The 8,219-nt window shown below is 42.8% G+C and overlaps 1 pseudogene; it reads right to left on the minus strand.

Annotated features, from left to right (window-relative positions):
- Positions 1-657: 657 nt before the first annotated feature.
- On the minus strand, positions 658-1,639 carry LOC148594925 (olfactory receptor 4E1-like; annotated as a pseudogene).
- Positions 1,640-8,219: the final 6,580 nt, after the last annotated feature.

Consider the following 8,219-nt stretch of genomic DNA (forward strand, 5'->3'; position numbering starts at 1 on the left):
TAACTATTCGAGTTGTAATTTATATGATAGTATGGCAGAGGCAGAGAAAGAGTGTGAATAACATGATGGCAGGGCAGGGAGTGATCTCCATCAAGCACAGGTAGAGTGTGAGCTCTTTGAAGGTATGGGGTCTGATCAGCAGGCTCCTGAGTTGCGAGGGTCTCCTTGGTAATTCTGTGTATCATCTTGTACCCCATGCAGTAAATAATAAGTGACCTTGCCACAGAATCTCATGAAACCATTGTCCACATCAATAAAACCAATTACTATCTCTTTCACACGACTGATGTGCATTGTGTCACTCACCCCCTCCACCACTCGTTCAATGACATAGATTTAGTAGAAGCGCCAAGCAAGGGGAATCTCTCACTCAGGTACAAAATGCTTTAATATGCTGCAAGAAATACAGTTGAAAACAAGCTGGGAGGGGGCAGAAGCTAGTGTGGCCTCCAAAGTACGTTCAACGCCATAAATGCATCTATGATTAATTTCTGTTCTTGATAAAAAGAAGAAGATAGGATTAAGATAAGATGTCATTGAACCTAATATCATTGTTTGATTTCAAGTCCATGTTCTGGGTGCAGAGAAGGCAAAAGCTGAAGATTAATGACCGGAGAATACCCTGTGTGAAGGGGATAGGCACAGACAATACCCAGGGATTGGAATCCTCACGGTCACCTCCAGCAGTGTCACTTGTGTCACTTGTCTTGGCAATCAATCTGTCGCCTGCATAGCTTTCTCAAAGCATTTTGCATATCTTCATTCCTTAAAGTATAGATAATGGGATTCATCAGAGGGGTGATGGCAGTGAAGAAGATTGACACCACTTTGTCTGCCGCTAAACTCTTGGCTGGCCTGAGATAGATGAAAATGCAGTGTCCTAGGAACATTGTCACAACTGTCAAGTGAGCCGCACAGGTGGCTCACTTTGTGCTTTGTGCTGCCCTTCCGAGAGATGGTTCCTCAGTGAGACCAAGATGACCACATAGGAAGTCACTAGCACCAGGAAGCAGACCACAGAGATGAGGCCTGAGTTGGAGATAATCAGCATTTCTAAGACATGGGTGTTTGTGCAGGCCAACTTAATGACCAAGGGGACATCACAAAAGAAGTTGTCGATGGCACTGGGACCACAGTATGGGAGGTTGAGAGTCAGGACAGTGAAGGCTACAGGATGTATCAGCCCTCCCATCCACATGACTGTGGCCAGCTGGAGGCACATCTTCCGGCTCATGATGGTGCCATAATGCATGGGATTGCAGATGGCTAGGTAGCGATCATAGGCCATGATGGTGAGGAGAAAAATCTCTGTGCAGGCAAAGAGGTGGAGGAAGAACATCTGTGCCATGCACTCCTCAAAGAAGATGCTCTTCTTGTCTGCCAGGAAGTCAGCTAGCATCCTGGGAATCACCACCGAGGAGTGGCAGATGTCAATGACAGAGAGGTTACTGAGGAAGAAGTACATGGGAGTGTGCAGACACTGATCATGCGTAATTGTGAAGATGATGAGACTGTTGCCCAAAATAATCAGCACATAGATCATCATGAAGAAGATGAAGAGGGCCAGCTCTACAGCATGGTTGGTGGTGAGGCCTGAGAGGAAAAAATCACTCACCCTAGTGTGATTCTGCCACACCATGTCTTCTGCTGTGTTGCACCTAGGAGAAAGGACACAGTGAAAGGAGAATTAAATTGATGGTATGAGAGGAAAGAACATGATGGCAGCCTTACAAATTTGAGCTGTACGGAGGAACAAAAGACAAAACAGGGTGGAGCCTAGTAGTCTCACCCAAAAGGCGATGCCTAATATTAGCAGAAGTATTCAAGTTTGGAGCACAGTGAGTACCAGAACAGGCTTTCAAGTGAGATACCTGGACTTCTTCCGTTTCCAGACAATGCAGTGCAAGCTGATCTATTTCTCTGAATTATTCAGGAGCTATCAGTAAGCAGAAGGATTTGCCTCCTGGCAGAATAAATCTCATGAACCATCTTTCCTGATTTCAGGAGTCTACTTTAAGCTACTTTCTGCAATTATCAGACATGAAATGCATGAATCTGTGCCTATAGATATTTCTCTTCCTTCATTGTAGAGGAAAGCAAATGCTTAGTGGAAAACTTCTGTGTTGGTCATTGCCGTTTAGTGAGATGACATCTGAACAGGCTTCAGAGATCTCAGCTGACAACTTCTTCATAGATCTCACAGATTACAGGTTTAGACAACTGCAAGATCATTTGAAAGCCCTACATACTTGTTGCTACTATTTGCTAAATCTTGTCTGAGTTTCTAACCTCTTCCCTAAAGAAGAACTCCCATCACAGACTCTGAGAATGCTATGACACTTTCTTTCCCTGATGGAGAGCGCTCTGCAAATTCAGCTGTGTGTGGATTTCACCTTCCCGGTTGTGAACTTGTTCGAGGAGGACAGATTCACCTGTGTTTCACTCAGTCAGGAACCTTAGCGGCTTGATATCTGGCATATTTATGAGGAATCAGCAGTCACAAATTCAGAGCTTGAATATCTATCCCCATTTTGTATTTCACTATTCCTGCCTATTTATTTTCATTCTGAAATGAAAATTTGGAAACACTGGCAAAATAATCAAAAATACACAAACACAAATTCTCATCTTCCAAATAGCAGAGAAATAGGAGGACATCAAATCGGAACCCTGTCCAACAAAGGAGAAGCTTGTTTACAATGTATGGTTCAAGACAGTCAAACAACAAAAACAATGATGTGGGAAGTGGCAGGACATGTCAAAATTCCCCACTTTGCTAAACTAAAGCCATGTCTGAGTATGAACCCAGGGTTCTTGTATTTGGAAATCAACGGTACTGTGTTTTCCTTGCTGCAGCTAATGCTGAGCTTCTGAGCGCAGGTCTAACCAAGCACCTGGATGATCGCTACATTTTTAACAGCAGGTAGATGCTCCAGAAATGGCTGAATACCCCAAAAGTGGTCGACAGCTGTTACCAGTGGAGCCACAAGCCTGTTAAGTGTGAAATTACATTGGTAGTTTACTCTGCTACAACTCCCGCGACTGACATTTTCGTAGGGCTTTAAAGATGCCAAGGACATGCACGGATGCTCCTCTGTTTCTTCGAGTCTGCTGAGAGATAGATGCTGATGTCTCTAATCATATGCTTTTTTTTTTTTTCTCCTGCACTAAAGATCTTACAAAAACAACTGAAAATCAACCAAATCAAAGTGTTATTTTCTTTCTAGTCAATGTCTCAGCCCCTTCTCTCTGCAAGAAACCCAAAGTGAAAAAGAGTAGGAAAAATGAGCTTACGTAGTCTCCAGTAGTATCCGGAAAAAGAATGGTTGTGACTTGAATGAGCTGAAATGAAGTCTTTTCTCTCCATAAAAGAAAAAGTAATTTTTGGTGTAAAAAGTGAAAATGGGTAAATAAATTTCTTCCTTTTTATCAGCATCTGTAAATTCTTCTAGCCAAAGGAACTAGTGAGTCTGACAACAGAACAGAAAGTATTTGCTTTAATTTTTATTATTACTATTACTTTTTTGAAAAAGAGAATAAAAATTTTTATGGTCCCCCTAATACACCCAAGTTATCCTGAGCAGATGGTCACCTCATACTGGGGGATGGTTCTGATATTTAAGTAGTACAAGACTTTACTTAAAACAGAACAAATACAAGCAAACAGAAAAGAATCTTGATAGGTCATGAACATTGTAAAAAAACAAAATAGAAGCTGAACTTTCTGCCTACTTCCAAAGCATTCCTGCCAATGTGAAGAAGATAAGCCCTAAATCAGAAGCTGAAGTTCAACACTGACAGAATACGCAAGGATGTAGAAGTGACTTACACCTTCAACCCTGTCCTATAACAGCTAGTTCTGGAGAGCCAGGGCTTGTGGTACTCAATTACTCTCAACACCCAATGCAGAACCTTTTGTGCTGTGATAAAGTCATAGAGAACTGACAAAGCTGCGGCTGTATGCTTGTATAAAGTCATCTCTGAGACTCAAGGAATGTTAAATTCCTGCTTTACTAGTGAGTCCCAAAGGGATTTGTTAAATCATCCTAGGCAGCTGACAGCATGAGCTTTGGAATAGATTTAATAAGTCCACTGGGAGTAGAGCTGTGAGTCCACTTAGTCACCCAGCAAATCTGTGTGGCTACACCTTGCACAGAGGTTCAGAGTCCATTTTAATGTTCACCCATAAAGCCACATAACTCACTTTGCCTTCTTAAAGGTCTTCTAGGTGAGCTAATACCAAGTTTCCACACAGGGAGAACACAGTGCAGTCCATGAGCTCTGTCCAAATGCCTTGGACTTAGGACAGGGATCATAAAGTCAATGTGGAGGAAGGCCTCTGCATAAGAAATGAAAATCTGCCCCCTGCAAGTATTGCAACTATTGCCAATCAAAAGGTCCCATGAAGTGGCAAAAGATTGTTCCTTCAAGCATTCATCTTAGGGGATTTTGCTTTAAAAGGGAGAAATATTAATAAACACTATGGCTAATGACTTCAAGCATTATGTGTATTATCTCCTGGCCATAGCAACAGAAAAAAAATCAAGCATGAGCAGGGTTATTTTCTCCACTTTTTCATTTTCATCTTTAATTGCTCTGTCAGTAAGAAGTATGGAAGATTTAAAACTGCTTTTGAACAGTGATAGGGGAAAAAAAAGAGAAGAGAGGAGGAGAGGAGAGGGAGGGGAGGAAAGGGAAGGGGAGGGAAGGGAAGAGGGAAAGGATGGGGAGGAGAGGAGAGGAAAGGAGAGGAGAGGAGAGGAGAGGAGAGGAGAGGAGAGGAGAGGAGAGGAGAGGAGAGGAGAGGAGAGGAGAGGAGAGGAGAGGAAAGGAAAGGAAAGGAAAGGAAAGGAAAGGAAAGGAAAGGAAAGGAAAGGAAAGGAAAGGAAAGGAAAGGAAGGAAAGAAAGGAAAGGAAAGGAAAGGAAAGGAAAGGAAAGGAAAGGAAAGGAAAGGAAAGGAAAGAAGGAAAGGAAAGGAAAGGAAAGGAAAGGAAAGGATAAATCAAGCCAAAGGGATTAACTAAGCCTTGGCTTGCTAAAATCTTAGCTCAAAATGGAACTTCCACATTACTCTGAACACACTTCCAAAATAAAGGTAAAATGTGGTATCTTTTGTATGGTAACTTAATCTTGGAAGAAATCTCCTTTTTCTCAGCGAGGCAAGAGAGTTCAAACAGTCTCATCTGCATGCACAAATGGAGGTACCAGGATTATCCGCACAGAAGGAGATTAGGATGCCAGTTTGTCCCAGTGAAATTTATCTCTTGTTGATAAAGCTGAAAAACACCAGACACTGACCCTGGAAACTGCCACTGCTTTTGCTCTAGCCTTTATTTCTCCTCTGTGGCTACTTTTCTCCCAGTTAGCTTAGGGAGTGCCCACCCCATGTACTCATTTCCCAGGATGAAGATCATGGGGTTTAGCTAGCTGTTGGTATGCGTGCGAGCTGGCTCAATCACTAGCAACTCATTACAGATCAAGCTGTCAAATTCTGTGAAGTGGGACAGTTTGATCATCATACCAGTCAGTCCACAGGATATCACTGTACCCACACCATACGTATGAGATAGTGCCCAGGGTTGCAGCTGGCCCTGTAGCATTCATAGGCTGTTTTATCAAGGATGCAGATCTCTGTATAGCCAGAGATGAAGGAAGAACATCTGGGCCACCCATTCTACCCAAGAGATGTTCATCTGTGCACAGAGAAATTCACCCAGAATTTCAAGCTTTGTAACAGATAAATGGTGGATCTTAGGGAAAAACAGTGTTGCCGAGGAAGACACATTTGGTTCTAAGAATGGAGCGGTCATATGTATGTCTGGTTCTGATGGGAACTTGGTCAGTGTACAGTCTCACAAGCTGGGTCAGCTATCACGTACTCTACCAGTCAATGACTCCTCACCAGATCTTCCACAGGTCTTCTCGCTACCTGCAGTAAGTGCAAAAGGAGAAAATTCTTGAAGGCAATTCACACTCTTCCATCAGTCCCATTAGATACCTGTTTTAAAATGAGTGTTAGAAGAGGGCAGAAAATTTTCCCCTTTGGGTCTGATCTTTGCTGAATGAAGCACACTAGAGTATGTTTCAAATACAGAATACATGTAGAACTGCTCTCATTAATGTTTTTGACCTCATTTTTAACATTATTCATTTTTCTAGTTGCAATTCATTGAAAGAAAAATGAAAGAAGGAGAAGAAGAAGAAAAAGAATGAGGATATTGAGGACATTAAAAACACGTCAGGAAAATCATTCTTTGGGCATTTGGCAACATTTATAAATATTAATACCTCTCTTTCTAGTGTTCCTCATGATTTACATGGTGATCATGTCTGTGAACATCCTCATCGTTGTGATGTTTGTGTCTGAATAGCACTTTCATAACCCATGTACCTTGGGAAATCTGCAAAAGTTCCAACTGCCAAATCCAAGATAATGTCTGGTGTCTATAGTGGAGAAGAACATATATATATATGTGTGTGGTTTTTTTTGTTTGTTTTTTTCTGGGTTTGCTGGATTCCTCAGGATTATATTTTTTCGTGTTCTATGGTGCAAAATCTTATTGGCTGTTGCGTTGTGATTAGAATTAGCAAGCAGACAAATATTTATTATTATGCAGCTTGCATGAGTGAAAAAATGCTGCTTCAACTAGTAACTGTGTCTTGGCTATGTGGTTCTTTATTGACATAATGGTACCTGACTGACATAATGGTATCTGCAATGGAAAAGACATCTTTCTGCGGCCCATCCCCTTACCAAAATGCAATTTTGCTAAGGGATGTTATAAAGCTGCTGCCCCCAGTGGCTCTGGGACCCAAAGACTCCTGTCTGGCCTTTGGAGGCCAGCCTGGTGCACCTAGGGGAGGCCTCTCCAGCCGAAGCACAGCTGATGCTCTCCTCTCAGTAGATGTCACCAGTAGCGAGACTCAGTGTGTATCTCTCTCTCTCTCACACACACACACCAGGTCACTGGGTTCACAGCTTGTCCCCTTCCTCCTGCAGCTGCTGCCAAGGTACATGGGCACTATGACTTGTGATCCCCTGCTCCAGCTGCTGACACAGACCCTCACTCCCCTCTCCCACGATCCCCTCACTAACCTACATTCCCATACGCTGGCACAGCGACCCATGATCCTGCTCCAGTAAGTGATGCTTGAACCTTCTCTTGCCCCATTTAAGAGCACAACAGGAGCCACTATCACCTGGGGTCTGACTCCACTTTCTGAACGCAGGCCACTCATTCTTGTATCTCCACCTAGATCTTGCAGTACTCACAAAAAGGATATGAAAACTCAAGGTGTAAGAAAACAAACCGAGTCCTGGTTAAGGTGGATGGAAAGCCACCGCTGGACTAAAACCATTGCAGAAGCTCAATATCTTGAAGGGTGAAATAACTGCAAAGTCAAGCTATTTCATGGACCATGGTGAGCCTCCACAGCCTTGAGTATTCAGTCAGCAGCTAAAGGCTGCTGTCATTTTCCTGTCTGTATCTGTGATTCCACATTCCACCCAAATACTAAAGACAGTGGCTTGGGGAATCACTCGATTGGCAGGTATGAATTCCAAATCGGCAGGCTGGCAGGCTGCATAGAGTTCCCCACACCCCATATGGCATTATTTTATCAGTAGAACTAAAGAAAGCTATTGATAGAGATTTTAAAGGACTGTGAATCGTAGCTGAGGGAAACAAACATTAGAAACCATCAGTTTTGGATAAAACAGTGATCAGAGTGATCCCAGTCACATGTGAAGAAGGCGAGGTGGTCTTAGAATGAGAGACCCTTTTCCAAAAGCTATTTTTCCAAGTCTACAGACTTGGAGAGAGGAGAAATTTGTGAAATGGACCAAGTTACATTGTCAATGTGGTGCTACTTCAAACTTTGAAAATGAATCTATCAGAAAACACTGGGCAGTAAAGTTACAGAGAGTGACTGCAAGCCAGTGTAAATGCTACCGGAGAACTCTTGCCTAAAGGAAAAGGCGAAACCCTAAAAATATCATCAGGCATTGTTTGGTGGAGAGCAAAACTAGCTGCTGTATTATTGATTATTGTCCATTTGTATCAAATGCCAGTATTGAAAGACATAATGTATTATGTGAGTTACCGGCAAGTGAATTTGCCTACACAAAGGTGCCTAGCATCACCTTAGAGGCCCCAGCATATTTGACATCCATACAGGGCTGGTAGATGTGGTGCAGAGCCCATGGGAGGCCTTTGCC

The sequence above is a fragment of the Tinamus guttatus genome, unplaced genomic scaffold (genome assembly GCF_059628265.1).
Source record: "Tinamus guttatus ecotype Peru unplaced genomic scaffold, ASM5962826v1 Tinamus_guttatus_pri_ptg000187l, whole genome shotgun sequence".
NCBI classification, from domain to species: Eukaryota; Metazoa; Chordata; class Aves; order Tinamiformes; family Tinamidae; genus Tinamus; species Tinamus guttatus.